Genomic DNA, 21076 nt, shown 5'->3' on the forward strand with positions numbered 1-21076 from the left:
TATTTCATGCTAGTTGCCAAATGATGGTTCCCACATGTGTTAGGTGACTCACATGGTCTGCTAAGAGCTGATCATTGGAGTGTATATACCAATAGTACATACATCTAAAAGCTGTGTATTGTACGAGTACGAATACGGGTGCATACGAGTAGAATTGTTGATGAAACTGAACGAGGATGTAATTGTAAGCATTTTTGTTAAGTAGAAGTATTTTGATAAGTGTATTGAAGTCTTTCAAAAGTGTATAAATACATATTAAAACACTACATGTATATACATTTTAACTGAGTCGTTAAGTCATCGTTAGTCGTTACATGTAAGTGTTGTTTTGAAACCTTTAGGTTAACGATCTTGTTAAATGTTGTTAACCCAATGTTTATAATATCAAATGAGATTTTAAATTATTATATTATCATGATATTATCATGTATGAATATCTCTTAATATGATATATATATACATTAAATGTCTTTACAACGATAATCGTTACATATATGTCTCGTTTAAAAATCATTAAGTTAGTAGTCTTGTTTTTACATATGTAGTTCATTGTTAATATACTTAATGATATGTTTACTTATCATAGTATCATGTTAACTATATATATATCCATATATATGTCATCATATAGTTTTTACAAGTTTTAACGTTCGTGAATCACCGGTCAACTTGGGTGGTCAATTGTCTATATGAAACATATTTCAATTAATCAAGTCTTAACAAGTTTGATTGCTTAACATATTGGAAACATTTAATCATGTAAATATCAATCTCAATTAATATATATAAACATGGAAAAGTTCGGGTCACTACATTAAATCATTAAGTTAGCATATCATATAGATATAGAACATGTGTTTAGTTGATTTTAAAAAGTCTAGTTAGAAGGATTAACTTTATTTGCGAACAAGTTTAGAATTAACTAAACTATATTCTAGTGATTACAAGTTTATAACGTTGAATAAGACAGCTTTTTATGTATGAATCAAATGATGTTATGAACATCATTACTACCTTGAGTTCCTTGGATAAACCTACTGTAAATGAGAAAAATGGATCTAGCTTCAAAGGATCCTTGGATGGCTTGAAAGTTCTTGAAGCAGAATCATGACACGAAAACAATTTCAAGTAAGATTTCCACTCGAAATAAGATTGTTATAGTTATAGAAATTGAATTAAAGTTTGAATGTGATTATTACCTTGTATTAGAAAGATAACCTACTGTAAGTAACAAAGGTTTCTTGATCTTGGATGATTACTTGGAATGGATTTAGAAAACTTGGAAGTAAACTTGCAATCTTGGAAGTATTCTTGATTTTATGAAACTAGAACTTTTGGAATTTATGAAGAACACTTAGAACTTGAAGATAGAACTTGAGAGAGATCAATTAGATGAAGAAAATTGAAGAATGAAAGTGTTTGTAGGTGTTTTTGGTCGTTGGTGTATGAATTAGATATAAAGGATATGTAATTTTGTTTTCATGTAAATAAGTCATGAATGATTACTCATATTTTTGTAATTTTATGAGATATTTCATGCTAGTTGCCAAATGATGGTTCCCACATGTGTTAGGTGACTCACATGGTCTGCTAAGAGCTGATCATTGGAGTGTATATACCAATAGTACTTACATTTAAAAGCTGTGTATTGTACGAGTACGAATACGGGTGCATACGAGTAGAATTGTTGATGAAACTGAACGAGGATGTAATTGTAAGCATTTTTGTTAAGTAGAAGTATTTTGATAAGTGTCTTGAAGTCTTTAAAAAGTGTATGAATACATATTAAAACACTACATGTATATACATTTTAACTGAGTCGTTAAGTCATCGTTAGTCGTTACATGTAAGTGTTGTTTTGAGACCTTTAGGTTAACGATCTTGTTAAATGTTGTTAACCCAAAGTTTATAATATCAAATGAGATTTTAAATTATTATATTATCATGATATTATGATATATTAATATATCTTAATATGATATATACATTTAAATGTTGTTACAACGATAATCGTTACATATATGTCTCGTTTCGAAATCCTTAAGTTAGTAGTCTTGTTTTTACTTATGTAGTTCATTGTTAATACACTTAATGATATATTTAATTATCATATTATCATGTTATATATAATATAAAAATGTATTAATATGCTTCATATATATTTAGTAAGACGTGGTTATAACGATAATCGTTATATGTATCGTTTCGAGTTTCATACGTCAATAGTCTCCTTTTTAAGTATATAACTTATTGTTACTATTTTTAATGAGATACTTGATGATCATTATATCATGTTAAACATATATATTTATTCATTTATGTATCATCATGTCATATACAACTTATAGCGTTCGTGAATCATTGGTCAAACTGGGTAATCAGACGTTTACAAAATTTTCGTTTCAATTAACCAAGTCTTAACATGTTTGATTTCTTAACATGTTGGAAACATTTAATCATGTAAATATAGTTTTCATTAAACATATAATCATAGAAAGGTTCAGAAAAGTTCGGGTCACTACGTCTCTTCTGGTTGGGAACTTTGGACATGGTGTCCAGGAATCTGCCATCTAGTTTGAAGGAATCAAGCTTGGATGGTTCTTATTGTAGCCTTCCAAGATAAGGTATGCGAACTGGAGTTTCAGGGGTCAGCTTCTGAGTATACGTTGATTTGTTCTTGAGCCTAGTTGACCTTCTCCGTGGTTCTTCCTCTGGGATTATGGAATCCATTTGCTTTGCTTCTTCTATGTGGGGATTCTGGATAGTATTACTTGGCAATCTTCCCTACAGTCGGGTTTCAAGGCGTTGTGATAACTGTCTGAGCTGCGTTTCTAAACTTTTGAGCAGAGCCAATTGATTTCTTATTAGTATCTCCGTCTGATCTTGTCTGGTTGCAGTTCTCTGATTTAGCTGTTGTTGTCCTTGGATGAACTGAGTTAACTGATCATCAGCTCCGAGAGTGGGGTTAGTTTCTTTTGTAATCTGGGTGGTAGGGGAATTTTCCTCAGCTGGGGGACCACTGAGTGGAAGTGGTTGATCGTAGGTCAATTGAGATTGTTGGGCTGAATAAGGTGGATAGCGATAGCAGAAAGGTTGACTGCTTCGCTGAAATTGATTAACCCTAGGTGGTTGATTGAATCCGGGATTTGGTGGACGAGCTGGGTATTGGACGTAACAGACTGAACCGTCAGGGTTTTCATACTCAACTTGATAATCTTCAGTAGGTTGCGTGTTGGTACAATTAACACAAGCCTGAGCTTGGTTAACCTGCTGCGGCTGCGTCTTCAATTCTCCGAATTGTTTAGCAAGAGATTCCATCTTATCCGTGAGGGATTTAATGGCCTCTGTTTGATTGTTAAGCTCAGAGAGTGGGGCAGATGATGAAGTTGTTTCACCACTATTCCAGTCATGATGATGCATTGTCATGTTTTCGAGCAATTCCCATGCTTCGTCTGCGGTTTGGTTCATCAGATTCCCTTGAGCTGCTGCATCGATCATCGTTCTGTGATTTACCGTAAGACCATTGTAGAAGGTACAGATTTGGGCTGACCGTTCTAGCTGGTGATTAGGGCATTTCTTCAGCAGAATTTTGAATCACTCCCATGCAGTGTAAAGAGATTCATCATAACTTTGTTTGAAGTTAATGATATCATTCTTCAGCTTGGTTTATTTAGAAGGAGGGAAATATTTGGTTAGGAATTTAGTAGCCATCTCCGTCCATGACGTGATGGAATCTTTTTTCAATCCTTCAAACCAATTTTGAGTATGATGAGTGAGAGAATAGGGGAACAAGTATAGCCGGACTATATCTTGTCCTATCCCTGGCTGTTTGTAGGAGTTCGAAAGAGATATGAATTTATCAAGGTGAGAATTAGGATCGTCATTCGGTAATCCATGAAACTGACAGCTATTCTGAATGAGCTGGATGATGTGATGTTTTAACTCGAACGAGTGTCCTTGAATCTCTGGAAATCTGATTGGTCCTCCTCGACCTTCAATCGAGGGTTTGGTATTTTCTGCTAAAGTAACGCGTAACGCTATTTGGATTCTGATTCGTGCTTCCTTGCGTGCTTTAGAGATTATTGTGTCTGGATCAGGTACGAATAACAACGGCCCTGGTCTAGATCGAGTTTGGGTCATACAGTAGGTATGCCTTTTTTTGTTTTTAATTTTTCGCAAATAAACTAAAATTATAATAAGCTAAACTAAACTAATTTAATCTAATTCTAAGGTAATCTAAGGTAATCTAAGGTAATCTAATCTAAGGTAGTCTAAAGTAATCTAAAGTAATCTAATTAAATAACTAACTATCCTATGGTGGAATATGTTTTTGGTTCTGGCTACTGATTCCCTGGTATTTCGGTAACAGAGCTTCGAACAAACCATTCAACAAACCAAGTGGCCAGGCCAACTATGGAGAGGCAGGATCCTTTTGGTCCCAATATAATTGGCGACTGTTCGGAAAATCCAATAACCAAGTCCGTGTATAATTGTCTTTCTTAGACACCACTAAATGCTTGTGAATAAGTTTGATAGAGAGCAGTATTTCCTGATACCAGTTCCCCGGCAGCGGTGCCAAAAACTTAGTATCTCTACTGATATGGCCAAAACGGACAGTTTTTTATTGCGCGGTGTCGTTAGGCCGCGGCTCGCCAGGATCAGCCACTCGTGGGAGAGGGTACTGTTTTAAATTTATATTTAGCGGGGCCTAAATCTTACTACTCCTTATAAGTAAGGGAAGTATGACCTAGAGTCGTATTTTTGAGATATCAGTAACATCGAACCTATATTTTAGCCTAAGATAGTTAGGGAGTAGTGAATATTTATTTTGGGATTTTCTAATTTAACAAGACAGATAAAGTAAATGCGATAAAATTTGTAATTCAGATAAGGTTAAAGTAAGTGCATGCTATGATTTCGTCAGTTATGTTGCCGAGATTATGAAATGCTGGCTCATGAACAGGCAGAGGCCCTGTATTCATTACACTGGTCCTAAACGCCCCTGTCATAAGACATGTCACTGGGTACTGCGTTAGGCTTGAAGATTCTGAATAGACAGCAACGTCCCTTACCCCCGATGCCCGTGCAGTCTGACTACAGGCATACACGTTCAGACGGCTCATCCAATTGAGCGACTCGGTTGGGTGACTTATTAACATTCCAAAATGGTCTAAACTTTCTTAAGCATAATAGAATACATGGTTTTCCATATCCGAGAGATGTGATGTGTTTCAATGCTTTCGTTAATGATTGGTAAAGATAGTTAGGCCCTTAAAAAGAGTTCAACCATAAAGAACACCATGGCCAAGTCAAGTCGACTTCCATGAACACGTTCGGTTATCCTAACGGTCCAATCCTTTATGTGTCTAAACAAACATTTCCTTAATTAACTAAGAATCCCTCAAGCAGGGTGCAATGCTTGAGACCGCGTTATGGTGTAGTGTACTGGTCAACACTAACCGTGTGCCATGGCCTTACTTAGCAGAGGTACAGCTTACAACAACCGCTGTGCTTTAGCGTGCACGTACGAAGTTTATATGCTTGGTGATTACACTAGCATGGTCTAGGACCGACAATGTACTAAGGGTCTAGTCAGATGTTTCACTACGAAAGAGTCCTCAGTCGAAATCCAAAGCTTGATAGACTTACTATAACCAGTGTGCCTCGGTCGATCTTACGTTGTATCCAATAGACTTCTCTTACCAAGGGGTGACACAGATAGTGTACTCTGGATCGGGGTTCGCGACTTCCCAATAACAGAGCCTATAACTACGTTCTATTAGTTGGAAAAGCGATTGAGTTTAAAGCATAATCGGGAAGCATTTCGATGGCATACACAAACCATAATATTATTTCGGCATTATATCTGCTTACATCATAGCATACACTAAAGATAACTACTCGCTAATCATGGCAATAATATCATAAAACATTATATAATATAAAGGATAGAAGTACCAGTAGATTGAACGAGTTCCGAATACAAAAGTGACAACTTCAAGACTCCAGACCGCTCCTAATACAATCTTCAACGTTCTTCTCCGGGTACTAGGTTTCCCGCACGGAGTTGAAGGCCTTGAGAGTATGACTAATATTGTACAAGAGAGAGAAAGAAGTGAATTGAAGTGTGTGTTGGAATGAATGACAAAGACCCTTTAAATAGACTTGGAATTTGCCAGCATACACCATGCAGGCCGCATGGCAGGGCGTATGGCAAGGCGTATTTGGCAGGCCGCATGGCTGGCAGACCGCATGGTGGGCTGTTTGTTGGCACGTATATGGCAGGCCGTTTCCATACTGGCAGACCGTATGGCAAGCCGTATGGTGTGCTGGTCAGCCTTGATTCCCTGGATCATAACTTGATTTCTTGACTTTCACCGTTTTTGCTCTAGAATCTTCGTTTTAGCTCCGATTCTCTTGATTCTTTTTGCACCGCCTTCGTAATTACTTGTTCTTCAATTCTAACCGACGAAGTGGGTATTTTGCAGACAAAGTTTGAATCTTTCTTGTTTTTGGGCCTTAATACCGGGGTAAAAACGTGACTTTTTAGCCGATATCAGGAATCAAATGAACTCACTATCCAATATTTTGTAGTAAAAATATTCATACGACGAAACTGAACAATGCAAGGTTGGCCTCGAATTCACGAACCTATATCATTTGTATATATATTAAAACATATACTCGTAATCGAATAAATCTATTTATTATTAGTAATGTATTTGTTATATTAATACTTTATAAGTTTCATTATTTATTTATATATTTTCATTTTATATATATAGAGATTTTAAAATAGTTAAGTTATGTAGTTTAAATATATTTTTGTATATAAAATCTTTATTTTTATACCTATAATCTTAACAACGTTATTAAAACTTTTATTTTTTTATATTCATAAATTATTTTAATAATAATAACATTGATAATAATTATAATAATAATACTGATAGTTTTAATGATAACTTTAGTAAAATTGATAGTAATGATAATAAATTTTTTATAATAATAGTACTAATAATGATAATCATAATAATAATAATAATGATAATATTAATGATAATACTTATAACAATAATAATGATAAATATGATATTAATAATTATAAATATATTGATAATACTAATATTTATAAAATGATACAAATTCTAATATTAATGATAATAATAATATATTTTTATTACTTTTATAATAATAATAATGATAATCATAATCATAATCATAATGATGATAATAATACTAAAATGATAAGCTTACTACAAATAATAATATTATTAATACTTATAATAATAATAATAATAATAATAATAATAATAATAATAATAATAATAATAATAATAATAATAATAATAATAATAATAATAATAATAATAATAATAATAATGATAATGATTATAATACTTATAAGTAATGTAATAATTATAATACTAATAATAACAATCATAATAATAACAATCGTAATAATAACAACAATAATTATGATTATAATAATAACATTAATAATAATAATCATAATAATTACTAATAATAATAATAATGATAGAAATAAAATAAAAATGTATACCCTTTCCAAGCTTTTTCTAAAAAGATATGCCTCAGACCGGGCTCGAACCTGTGACCTCTCGTTAATCCGACACCCCCACAAACCATTCAGCTAATCACACATTTCAGATTTAATCATAACCCCATTTATAATTAATCTGTACATATTTTCTGTCTATATCCTTCATCTTCTTCCTAATTCTAATGACTGGATCCCGTAATTATAACAAATGAATAATACAAAATAAAATAGTTTTAGGATTTAATACTAACATAAACGATTTACCTGTATGCTTGAATCTTAACAGTAATCAAAAAATTTTAAACAAAAACCCTTCTGGTACTTCGCGAATAAAAAAAAAACTCAAAATCTAATCTTGAATTTAAGAATGTTTTAGACTTCGACTCCTACATGAAATAGATCCTAAATCACTTAGAGAATCTTCCCAAGTCATCAATTGATCCGGAGATATCGAAACGAATTCCAATTTTACCCAAGAACACTTTGGTTGACTTTTTGAAAAATAGATTTGACTCGAAAATTCGAAATCAAGAGATGAAATTGAAGTTTGAAATTTTTCAGACAGTTTAAATAAAAGATTTCTATCAAAACTACATTCAAACATTTTGAAGATTAATTCGAATTCGAATTATGGTATAATTTTTCAAGAACTAAGGCTAGCGACCTTTTTTCTATATCTTTATCTGTTTTTAATTCGTTAACAATGGCACAAATAATTATATAACGAATGAATTTTGTTTGATAATGTGTATGAAATAGACCTGTAACAAATTTCTGACAAAAACAAATTTGAAAACAGTCTGATTGTGATAATAAAGGATATTCGTACCAGTTCCTTGATTTTTACGGTTTATATAATTAAATTAATAATATATACAATTAATAATAATAATAATAATAATAATAGTAATAATAATAATAATAATAATAATAATAATAATAATAATAATAATAATAATAATAATAATAATAATAATAATAATAATAATAGTAATAATAATAATGTTAATAATTTATAATGATATGAATAATAGTAATAATAGTATTTATAAAAATAATAATATTATGCTAATAATAATAAAGATAATGAAAGAAAAAAATAATGATAATAAAAGTTTATAGTAATAAATAGTAATAATAATAATGTTACTAATCATAATAACACTAATAATAAGGGTGATATCAATTCTAATGATAATTAATAACAATCACAAGATTAATGATATTTATAATAATGTTAATAGTATTATTAATAATAATAACATTCATGGTAATAATAAGTTGCATAAAAATAACAGTAGTTATAATAATTTTAATAACCTCAGTGATAATAGTAACGATATTAATAATATTAGTATTGATAGTAATATTGATATTAATACAACAAGTTATGCGTACCAATTTCAGGTCTATATATATATATAATAATAATAATATTGATACTAATATTATTATTATTAATATTAATAATAATACTGAATATAAGTAGAATAACCACATTTTAACTTGTAATTACTTTTACTATATTAATATTACAATTTTATAATATTTTGAATATTTTGAATATTTATAAATTATATATTTAAATATATGTAGTATTACTTATGTATTGAATTCACATATATATACATGTATATATTCATTTTAATAGTACTTAATTATTTTGTATCATATTTTACATATCTAAATCTAAAGTTTGAATTATATTTTAAAATTTCGAATTATTATATCTACTTGCATATATATATATATATATATATATATATATATATATATATATATATATATATATATATATATATATATATATATATATATATATATATATAAAAAGATCAAGTTAAAGAAATCATATAAAGATCAAGTTTAAATTTGGTCGAAAATTTTTGGGTCGTCACAGTACCTACCCGTTAAAGAAATTTCGTCCCGAAATTTGATCTAGGTCTTCATGGCTAACAATAAGAATGTTTTCATGACGAATATGAGTTGATAAATAGAGTTTTATTACTGTTGAGTAATATGGATAAAATAATTCGATTTTTCAAGGAGTACGAGTGAAGGTGTCACAAAAGATTGAGATAGAGATTTAACTTTTGATGTAGTCACGTTTGAATTTAGAAAATAAGGCACGTCTTAACTTTTGACGCTGTCTTGGTTGAATTCCGGAATTCAAGGGATTTAAAGAAGATTTTGGAATTTAAAAGATTTGATTCTTCGGCGAATAAGGAAATTAAGATCTCCGTAATTAAATACGACGATCTACCTCGATTACTCTGTCTGATACTTCCATTATAAATTAAGCTCTTCCGTTCCATTATTCTCACCATTCCTATACTTTCTTTCTTAGTTCATACATCCAAAAGATTATGAAAATGCTTAATCCCGTTCTAATCCTTGATATTTTTTTCTAATTATCATTTTTGTCATCCTTATTTTAAATCTTCCACCAGAAAAAATCTGTTTACTTCTACTATTACCTTGGGGTGATACTATTCTTAATTATACTATGTCTTTATATTGCTATTCGTATTAATATCCACAGTTTGTAATTTATGTGTTGTTATCGGGCTTTATATTCTTCCTTACATTTCGGAGATCTTTGCCTTTTTATTCTCTTCTCGACTCTAATTACAACAAGTAATGGTCCAGAATTCGTAGGTATGATGTTTCGAATGAAGATGGCTAATGTTCTAAGAAAAAAATTGTACTAGCACGATCTGATTTGTTAAATTACCAGACATTACGGAAAAATAAAACTATCAAGAAAATATGTTCTTGATATGGTTATAGATTAGATAGAATGTAAGAGTCGTGTAACATGGCACATGATGACGTTATAATCTGTGAATCATCACGTTCTATTAGAAACTCAGCATAACTTACTATAATATAATCACGTTGATCAAGTGTCATTATATTATACTAACTCATGCATCAATTTCCAACATTACTTCAAAAACATTCATATTTTAAATTCGAATGTTTACAGAATATAGAAACTAACAGTTTCTTATATGATGTAACACTGATAGTGCGAAGAGATTCATGATTTCAGATAGGAATGGTTATGAAAATATCTTCAGAAACATGGAGGATATCTATAATGAAACATACGATGATATCTTGGAATATCTAAGATCAGAGGATGATGAAGCAGATTTGTCCGTAACAGTTTAGAGTCAGGAGCAAGGTATTTGTTAATGAATTCAGCAGATACTGAATCATTTGGATTCTTTGAAGGCAGTTTAGTCTTTGTGATTTGTCCACGGCTTCCTTCATAGTTTCGCATAATTCGCTTTTCGGTACTAAATTTTCTATTAAGCGTTCCCAACCTTCCATTCTTTATTATCAAACTTTTGGCCGTTTAGACCATCTATAATTTTGCTGTTTCCTCTGCATTTAATGCTACCATATCTGAATCATCGGTTATCAATCTGAGGTGGTTTCAAGAGAATTGTGTTTTTAGATGATTAAACGCTGATGGTAATATGGTGGAATGTAAAAGGTTCCCCGACAGCAATAAAAGAGCACGCATATATATCAATATTATAATAAGGTTATTTCGAATGAAAAGGCGAAGCTGATTTGCTGGAGCTGTGACAAAATTGTCTAATTTGGAAAAGATTTGCAATGTTATTTACGGTAATAACAATGTCAAAGGAGCTAGCACAGGTACGTGTTAAACGTTTACTCAGGTTCTGAGTATTTTCAGGTGCATAACTATATGCATCAATCTTTTCTTCCGTAGATGAAGTGCGGTTGATTCATCCTAAAGATTGAGGTGTTTTCAAGGATCATGAAAGGTTTGAACGTAGATTGTAACCGTCAAGATACAAATGTGGTTTAAGATGAAATCAAGTGGCAAACTTGAAGAATTGTTTAGTTTCATATGTTATAATCAATATTTTAATTCATTTTAATTGTCCAATGTTGGTAGTCCACAGTTAATAGTCCACAGTGTGACAACCCGGAAATTTCCAACCAAATTTAAACTTTAATCTTTATATGTTTCCGACACGATAAGCAATATTTGTTAAGTTAAATTTCAAGAATTTTAAACTATGTTCATACATTCATTCAACCTCGACCAAGTTCCAACGATTCACGAACCATTAAACGAATATGATTATATATGTATATGTGTATATATATTATAACTTGAAACGTAAACAAAATATTAGATTAAATACTTTATATGATTGTATCTGTTTCAAAATATTTATCAATGGAATTAGAAGATAAGATCAAATGATTGAATTATCAGATATATTGAATTATGATTACAAGTCTCTGTTGAAAGGCCCACGTTGATTTGAGAAATCTTTCCATTTTAACAATATTCGGAAAATGGTAAAGTGATTTATAAATAAGAACAAATTGTCAATCATTGAGAACTAGAAAAAGGATAGTGGAAGATTGAATCTCATAAAGACTCGATTGATCTATTTAGTTTCAAATGTACAAAAACGTTTTCAGTTTAAAAAGAACTTTATTATTAAAACGTATATAACTTTTATAAATATCTAGAACCACTTTTGACAACTCATTACTTAACTAGTATGATAAAGATAACGATATTTATATTTTATTTTATTAAATATATATAACGATTTAAATTAATATTATATATATTTATACGCGTATTATACGTACATAATTTTATACTTTTAATATACTTAAACTTTACCTTTACTTTATTTTTACTTTACTTTAACTTTAATAATTCACTTTAATAATTCATTCTTTTATAATTCACTTTAATAATTCATACTTTAATAATTCACTTTAATAATTCATACTTTAATAATTTACTTTAATAATTCATACTTTAATAATTCATACTTTAATAATTCACTTTAATAATTCAAAAATCTTGTATAAATGGAATTCAATAGGTTTCATTATTTCATAGAAACTTGAAAATATTTTTCTATAAACTCTCTCAATCGATTTACATATATATATTTACTCCGTATTATTTCAAGATATTATTAGTATACATAAAATATTACGACGGAGTGCTGTCCGAGTGATTTCGAAATTGTTTTTCGAGTAGGATAAGATTAAGGAAATTATGGGTTATAGCTATGGAGGTGATTGAGTATGGTTCATGGGTATGCTCGTGAGGTCAATATAGTGTTTATCATTTCCGTTGCGTCTACGTACCTTTCCTGCAATATTGAATCTCAATATTGATACGTGAGTACTCATAATTTAACTTTTACATACTAATAGTGTATCCCTGACTAGTGCTCGAGTATTTAGGATTATGCATGCTTGTACTTTTGATATTGCCCTTAGACAGGTTAGGTTGAATCTTGAATTAGTTACACTTGCGGTTGAGATAAGGTATAATATATGCATGTCCTTGGAAAGCTAGCAAAAAATTAAGGACTTTTCCTTTAGATATCGAATGGTTTCGATGAACGGATTAGAAGTTATAATCAATTGAATTTTCGATATTTTTATTAAAAATGATTATTATTATCATCGTTTTTATCGTAGTTCTAGTTTTATCTTATTATTATCATTATTATTATCTTTATCAATAAAAGGGATTTATCATTAAAAATTGTTATTTTTTTATTATTGCTATCGTTATTATCGTTAAAGTTATAATTAGTATTATTATTATTATCCAATTATTATTATTATTATTATTATTATTATTATTATTATTATTATTATTATTATTATCATTATTAATATTAATATATATATCATTATTTAAAAATGGTTATTGTTATTATTATTATTATTACTATATTATCATTAAGATAATTATTAGTATTATCGTTAATAATGTTATAGTAACTATCATTATTAATATTAGTATAATTAAAACAAATATTTGTAACACCTAATTATTTTGATTACTATTATTATCATTATTATGAACACAATATAAAAGACGATTAAAAGCTATTAAACGAAACGATTAGGAAATAATGAGTAAGAGTATCATGATGAAATTAAAATATTATAAGATATTGATTTAGATAAAATTATTGTTCTTATTATTTTTATCATTACTATTATTATTAAAAGTATCGTTAGTATTAAAACTATCATTTTAACAAAAATTATCATTTTAATAGAAATGTCATTGTTACTATAAAATATCATTATTATTATTATTTTAAATAGAATTATTATTTTAAAGATAATATTAAAAATTATCGTAAATATTAAAGTTATCATAATTAGAATTATCGTTTTATCATAATGTTATCTTAGTAATTATAAATATTGATATTTTTATAATAATAATAGTTATTATTACAAAATAATACAACTTTTACTTACTATCATTATAGATATTATTTTATCAAATAAATATGTGATACAAACATATTTTACTACGTGTAATAACTTACTTTAATAATACCTATCATATTATCTTTATGATATTAAATGAACCCTATAAATTTTATTACTTAATATATATAAAAGTATATTATATTATATAAATTTAATATAAAATTTTATTTATTAATAAATAAATTATATTATTTACTCTAATAAATCTTTTAAAAATATTTAAAAATATAAAACGACGATATTTAAACTATATATTAATCATGTATAGATTTTTGGAAATTATTTTGAGTCAAATTTACTTTTGTTGATTTTTGCATATTAGTCTCGAGCATTAGGATTGTGGTACACTATGACTTGACCTAATTTGTTAGACAAATATTGACCAACACATAATTATATATAATTAATTTAGGTTCGTGAATCCGAGGCCAACCTTGCACTTGTTCAATGACGTTATATGTATTTTTACTACGAAATACAGTATGGTGAGTTTCATTTGCTCCCTTTTTACTCATTACATTTTGGGCTGAGAATACATGCAAATGCTTTATTAACTGTTTTACAATATTTATATGCGTGAGTTTCATTTACCTTTTTACCCTTTATATTTTTGGGACTGAGAATACATGCGCTTTTATAAATGTTTGACGAAATAGACACAAGTAATTGAAACTACATTCTATGGTTGAATTATCGAAATCGAATATGCCCCTTTTTATTAAAGTCTGGTAATCTAAGAATTAGGGAACAGACACCCCTAATTGACGTGAATCCTAAAGATAGATCTATTGGGCCTAACAAACCCCATCCAAAGTACCGGATGCTTTAGTACTTCGAAATTTATATCATGTCCGAAGGAGGATCCCGGAATGATAGGGGATATTCTTATATGTATCTAGTTAATGTCGGTTACCAGGTGTTCACCATATGAATGATTATTTTTGTCTCTATGCATGGGACGTATATTTATGAGAACTGGAAATGAAATTCTTGTGGTCTATTAAAATGATGGAAATAAATGATTATGATAAACTAATGAACTCACCAACCTTTTGGTTGACACTTTAAAGCATGTTTATTCTCAGGTGTTAAAGAAATCTTTCGCTGTGCATTTGCTCATTTTAAAGATATTACTTGGAGTCTTTCATAGCATATTTCGAAGAACGTTGCATTCGAGTCATTGAGTTCATCAAAGATTATTATTAAATCAATTTATAGTTGGATAGTGGATATTATGAAATGGTATGCATGCCTGTCAATTTTCGATGTAAAGAAAGTTTGTCTTTTAAAAACGAATGCAATGTTTGTAAAATGTATCATATAGAGGTCAAATACCTCGCAATGTAATCAACTATTGTGAATCGTTTATAATGTATATGAACGGATCCTTTCAGTTGGTATCAGAGCGGTGGTCTTAGCGAACCAGGTCTGCATTAGTGTGTCTAACTGATAAGTCGATATGATGCATTAGTGAGTCTGGACTTCGACCGTGTCTGCATGTCAAAAGTTTTGCTTATCATTTTGTGTTGAAAATTAACTACTTATCATCCTCAGGAAATTACCTGCTTATCATTTTTAGTCTAAGACACGTCTTGCTGCATTGATTGCATGAATAGTGTATAGAAAAAAATTCATATCTTAGCATATCTGCTAAATCATATCTTATCGTATCTGTTACTTTAAACTTTGCCTGACATATCCCGCAAAGTCCTCCGTAATCTACGAAATCTTTTGATCTATATATATATATATATATATATATATATATATATTCTATGTAATTAGAATACCATCCGTTAGCCAAAATCATTTCATATCGAAAAAAAATCCTTTATCCAATTGTACGAAATGGAATTCGTCATCAGTTCAAGTCACTCAGATTCCGAAATGGAATCCTATTCAAGCTCCGAAAGCAGTGTGATCGGAATAGATCAACCAATCAGTTATCACCTATTCTAGATGAATTGGGGATGGGTTCGTAGCCTCCTCAATCATTAGAGACAAGAAGAAGGTGATCCCTTCCATCCACCACATTGCCCTCTTGACGAAGAACCTGAAGCACTTACCGGCGAACCTTTCTGAAACACCATTTTCTCGCTCATTTCCAGAGTATCTCGTCACGATTATATATTACATCAAATTTTAGATTTTATTTATCCGCTCGTCCGAACCAACAATCACCCAGGTGTAATAGAAGAAGTCAACGAGCTTCGCGCTCGGGTAGTGGCTTTGGAGAATATGGTGCAGAGATTACAAACACCAGCAGCAGCATCCGCAGCATAACCAGTACCACCATCATCAACGCCAACAGTACCATTACCACCTCCAACCACAACCGCGTCGTAAACCTCAACTTCACAATCTGTCCCACGAGCATCAATGTCATACGCACCATAGATACCAAGGAGTACCAACAACAATAACTGATGAAGTATTAATTCATAACTTCATTGGAGAAACATTCCGCGGCGATTATGTAATCTCTAAAGTCTTAGAGATTATCTAATCTAGCCCTAACCATAAATCAGTTAAGAGAACCAAAATGATAGAAGGAAGAGTAGAAACCCTGACAAAAATGGTGTGTGATTAACAAGCTAAACTTGCTTTACCAACAGCATCAACAGTACCGTCAGCGTTACCAGCATCGTCAGTACAGTCAACATCCGAATCAACAACACCGATAACATCACAAACTCCGTCAGTTCAAGAATCACTGTGGACATCATTACGAATCAATAACGTGTATATTGTATCAACGAGTTATGAAGAATTAACTCATTCCCTCTGAAGAAATTATATGTGTATTATATTATATATATATATATATATATATATATATATATATATATATATATATATATATATATATATATATATATATATATATATTTTGAAATAAATCTTTCCGTGCTAAGCTATTGTGTCTGAATCTTAACTACTCGGTTAATTCATATTACAAATATGCAATAATGTACGTCATTCGGCCGCAACTTAACCAGCGTTAACTACAATCTCTGTCGCAATTCAACAAATTTCAATTCATAATAAATCAAGTATATATTTGATTTTACACTTTCATCATCGATGTACCAGAAACTTTTCAGATAACATCATTCGTACTTTGCGAAATTCACAAGAATTTCACGAACCGAACATCATACATCAACAAATAACGAAGTATTGATTCATAATTTCAATGTCATTAAAGAAATACTGCGTAAAAGTTATGTATTTTTTTAAAGCCTTTAGGGATTATTCAATTCTAGTTTCAACTGTAAATCAAATGAGTTTAATTTAACATTAACTCATTAAATCTATGTTACATCTGAAGAAAATATACATATATATATTTTCATAAAGACTGTAATAAAATTCTTTTGTACAAAATATTAATTGTGAAAAAAATTTTTAACGGGTAGGTAATACCCGAGAGATATATAAATTCACAATTAATATGTTACATTCTTCGAATCTGATTCAGCAAATCATCCATTATACTCCCTACTTTCACAACAATATACATTCTTTTATAGAAATCAAAACAACCATACTCATTCAAAATTTAATTACATATTCTGATTTTGAAATCTCAAAATTCAACTTGAGATATGACCAGAATCATCACTCTTAGATCCTTACATCTTTCACAAGCTATATTTTGACTTCAAAACTGTGTTAGAACATCAAATGTATGTTAACGATTACAATCTGTGTTCAAAACCTTCGAAAATTTCTGAAGACACTTAGAATGATGAGCAATCGAGATGATGATCCAACCACATGTTACCCACAGTTATGTACCCGAAAAACTCTTGAAACCAAAGTAAAAGTTTAAACAACGTATCCGCGTCAGATTCTTTGGCATTTATTAGCAAAAATAACTTTGCGATTCCTATTCAAAGTAGCCAGTTTTGTCACAGCTCCAGCAAGTCAACTTCAACTTTTCAGTCAGACTAACCTTATTATAACCTTGAGATATACACCATCGTTACCAGGAAACCTTTTACATTCCACCACATTATTAGCAGATGTACCAACAACTTCATTACCCTTTGACTTTAGCCTCTCCAAAAAGTCATTATAATTATTCATTGAAACCCCATCATTTAATCATTCGCATCTTGTAATGAGAATTGCCATACGAATCATTGGGAATTAGCAATCAGTATTTTGAAATCTCGCAGGATGTCTACGCCAACAGTTATATGTGTATATATAACGTCTATCTTCTGGACTTAATTTGAATGTGAAGTTTCTGAAAAACACTCCGAACTACGAATTGGTTCTCCGAAAATGAAAAAAAAATGCTGATGAATCAGCAAAAACTATAAACGACTTTAAACGGTAAAAGCTGGATGATAATGATGAAGTGTGCTGGCAAAGCGCAGAAAAAGAAAAGTTTTGGAACTGGAAAACGGATTGAGCAAAGTAGGAAGGAGGCTGTGGACAAATTACAAAGACTGAACCTGACTTCAAAGGATCCAAATGATTCAGTACCTGCTGAAGTCATTAACGAATACCTTGCTCCTGACTCTAAACCCCTGCGGACAATATTCTTCATCATCCTCTGATATTAGAAATTCTAAAATATCATCATATCTTTCATTATAAATATCCTCCATATTTCTGAAGATATTTTCTTAATTTTTCTTATTTGAAATCATTTACGTCTTCGCGCTATCTGTATTACATCAAAAAAGAAACTATTTTAGTTTCTAAATTCTGAAACATTCAAGTTTAAAATAGGAATATTTTGAAGTAATGTTGGGAACTGAAGCATGAATTAGTATAATATAATGACACTTGATCAATGTGATTATATTACAGTAAGTCATGCTGAGTTTCTAAATGGAACGTGATGATTCACAGATCATAACATCATCATGTGCCATGTTATACGACTCTTGTATTCTATTTAACCTCTAAAATATCAAGAAAATATTTCTTGATGATTCAGCCTTTTCCAAGGTATTCTAGTAATTTGACAAGTCAAGATCGTGCCATCACAATTTTCTTCCTAGAACATTAACAATGTTCATTCCGAAATTCATATCTGTGAATTCTGGACCATTACAAGCGGTGCTTAATCGCAAGAAGAAGAAACGAAAGGACAAAACTCCGAAATAGAAATTGGGGTATAAATTACAACAAATAAAAGAGAGCATTAACTGTGAATGATAATGATTATAGAAGACAGAAGCAGAGACTTTGAAATATAAGGGAACATATAAATCCCAAAGACAAATCAGAAATTATAAACCATATATATCGATGCATATAGCAATATAAAGACACGGGAGAACTAGAAACACTATAAACCCAAGAGTATAGTAGAAGTAAATAGATTCTTCCGGCGGTAGATGAAAAAGAAGAATGACCGATATGAAAGTTAGAAGTATATCGAGAATCAGAACTGGATGGAGCATATTGATGAATACTTTAAAATATGAGTTGAGGGGGAAAGAATAGAAGGTGATGAAACATGACTAGGAACTTAAAAATCAATAGATTTAACTCACACAATGGCGGAATAAGTGAATCAAACCCTCTAGTGAATAGGTTAAGTTTTTTTTGATTAATTTAGTCAAACCACAACTAAATCAAGTGTGATTAGATCAACACCTAGAGCTATTATTCACCACCTGGGTGATTTGGACTGAGAGAGAATCGGAAGAGCTCACTAGATCTGAGTGTGTGTAACAAATGAGAGGCTTAACCTAAAATGAAGAACATAAGACTTTATATACCCCTGCTATTGACTCACCCATACAATTCATTCATCACACGTACGAGTTGGCTTCATCAGCCGTACGGGTGATCACTCACTCGTGTCTTCTCATTTAGGTTGTAATTGTGACTTAGCTCAGTATCAACTGTGCGTATGAGCCTGTCAGCCGTACTAGTGAGGCTTCACTCGTATGTCTGACTAAGTCTAACATAGTCAAACATCTAAATCTCATTCCTGCAGTTCCTGTAACCACATACAAACACGGATAGGATAATAACGAGCAATCATGGTGGCCTGTAAACTGATGTACCTGCAATGGACGTGAGTAGATGTCTAAGGACTTGCATAAAATGCATCAACAGAAGGTGTGAGTTGTAAGGAAACGAATGAGGTGAATTTATAAGAAAATCTCTGACAGAACAATTAAAATGGACGATCGCATTTAAAGCGGATCCTAATTCCCTTGTTTGCCGGAGAGTCAAATCTTATTAAGAAGATTTTCTTCAAATCCCTTGAAATCTGGGAATCAATCATATCTACGTCAAATGATAAGATGAATCTACACTTATTCATTTCACTCTTCTATGTTAGCTTCATTCGTACTCTTCATATAAATGGATTGTTTATTCAAATTATTCGTTGATGATAAAACTCTAATTTTCAGTCCGTATGCATCATGAAAACATACTTATTATCATTCACGACCTTTTCACTCAAATTTCGGGACGAAATTTCTTTAACGGGTAGGTACTGTGACAACTCGGAAATTTCCAACCAAATTTAAACTTTAATCTTTATATGTTTCTGACACGATAAGCAATATTTGTTAAGTTAAATTTCAAGAATTTTAAACTATGTTCATACATTCATTCAACCTCGACCAAGTTCCAACGATTCACGAACCATTAAACGAATATGATTATATATGTATATGTGTATATATATTATAACTTGAAACGTAAACAAAATATTAGATTAAATACTTTATATGATTGTATCTGTTTCAAAATATTTATCAATGGAATTAGAAGATAAGATCAAATGATTGAATTATCAGATATATTGAATTATGATTACAAGTCTCTGTTGAAAGGCCCACGTTGATTTGAGAAATCTTTCCATTTTAAGAATATTCGGAAAATGGTAAAGTGATTTATAAATAAGAACAAATTGTCAATCATTGAGAACTAGACAAAGGATAGTGGAAGATTGAATCTCATAAAGACTCGATTGATCTATTTAGTTTCAAACGTACAAAAACGTTTTCAGTTTAAAAAGAACTTTATTATTAAAACGTATATAACTTTTATAAATATCTAGAACCACTTTTGACAACTCATTACTTAACTAGTATGATAAAGATAACGATATTTATATTTTATTTTATTAAATATATATAACGATTTAAATTAATATTATATATATTTATACGCGTATTATACGTACATAATTTTATACTTTTA

General features: G+C 30.3%; 1 non-coding gene across 1 annotated transcript; it reads left to right on the top strand.

Moving 5' to 3' along the window:
* Positions 1-3556: 3556 nt before the first annotated feature.
* LOC139851217 (small nucleolar RNA R71) lies at positions 3557-3663 on the top strand. The gene has a single exon (XR_011760572.1). It is a non-coding gene; the product is annotated as a small nucleolar RNA R71 (small nucleolar RNA).
* The last annotated feature ends 17413 nt before the right edge of the window (positions 3664-21076 follow it).

Source organism: Rutidosis leptorrhynchoides, chromosome 5 (genome assembly GCF_046630445.1).
Source record: "Rutidosis leptorrhynchoides isolate AG116_Rl617_1_P2 chromosome 5, CSIRO_AGI_Rlap_v1, whole genome shotgun sequence".
NCBI lineage: Eukaryota > Viridiplantae > Streptophyta > Magnoliopsida > Asterales > Asteraceae > Rutidosis > Rutidosis leptorrhynchoides.